The following is a 1,455-nucleotide window of genomic DNA, read 5'->3' on the forward strand; positions in this document are numbered from 1 at the left end:
TTCAGTCTCATTCAGCACACATCGCGATACTTTCCATCAGTTTGCAAGAGCCGCAGGTTGGGTGAGTTATACAGTCTATGGTGAGTAGTAGTAAATATGCTCTTTTAATGCCTGTCCTAAAACGTATTCTGTCTTCTTTATTAATCAGATGAGCGCCTTATGTTTACTCTCTGTATTACATCGGTCATCCGAGGCTGTCTTTGAGTTGCATTGTGTTTAACTAAATGAACACAGCTGCTAACTGGTTAAACTCTATCGGTCACGTGACGTGACGTGACGTGCCACAGACCTGGGATCCGTTTTATATTAATTTCAGGTTCAAAGATGTAAGTTGTATTTGTAGTAAATCATGGTAACCATGACACCTACAAAAGTAGGTAAAACCCAGTAAACAAGACATTTACCATGTTTTTTTTTTTGTTTTTGTTTTTTACCACAGTAACTGTAGCTTTACTGTAGTATAGTAATGGCACATTAATCACCAAATTAACTATAGTTGTACCACTGTAATGGTAGTGTTTTAATGTGCTTTTATATGACTTATTTCACAGTAATCACATTTACTGTACCATGCTTGTAATACCTTTTTAATGTAAAAAAAAAAAAAAAAAATTCCCATCTTGCAGTTCAATTCATATTTGTTTATATCTTAAATATTTTGCTCACAGATCACTATTAACATTCTGTATATAATTCTGTTTTATTTTCTTTCCCCTTGTATTAATTTTTTAGCTGAAAAGACGTAAAGTAAGCAGTCACCCCAGTGGTGTTTGTGGAGAGGTATTCCTTCAGAAATGGAGAAGACAGAAAGCTGCAGAGGCAGGTTGGTCTGTGATAGTTTGTCCCTTTTATCAAACATTCCTGTTGTTATCATTTGCACAGCATTTTGTTGTTTCTTAAACTGTTGTACGGTCCAAATACCCACACTTGCCATCTTTGCACATTTCCTTTATTTGGCCCAAGTGAGCATGAAGATCACAATGTGTGTCGATCTTAACATGACAAAGTTCGTTTCAACTTTGTATTTTAAAAGAAACTTCTAAATGTCTTTTCAATAGTCCCTAATAATACATTTTAATGCGCTTTTCTAGAACCCAAAGCGCTAAAATTAGCGCCCTATTAACCCTATTAAAGATGACAATTTATTTTGTGGTGCTTCTAATTAAGTGATAAAAAGAAGTTACAAATGATGTACAAAATAAATATACTTTTCTGTGCACCAAGAAAACATGCAACACTTTGTTTTACTACTAAATTAGTCTCAATTTCTAATTATTATAATTAATATTTCACAAACATTGGAAAGTTGCCTGACCTCCTGTGAGATCTCTGCAAAAAGTCTCACATTAATTCCAAAACATGATGCATGATGGGATACACTAAGCGTTGTATAGCGCTCCGGAGCAGTATTGGAGAGGTTTAGTGTGTGTTAAGGACACCGTGCTTTGGCATTAT

The sequence above is a fragment of the Carassius auratus genome, chromosome 1 (genome assembly GCF_003368295.1).
Source record: "Carassius auratus strain Wakin chromosome 1, ASM336829v1, whole genome shotgun sequence".
Lineage (NCBI taxonomy): Eukaryota > Metazoa > Chordata > Actinopteri > Cypriniformes > Cyprinidae > Carassius > Carassius auratus.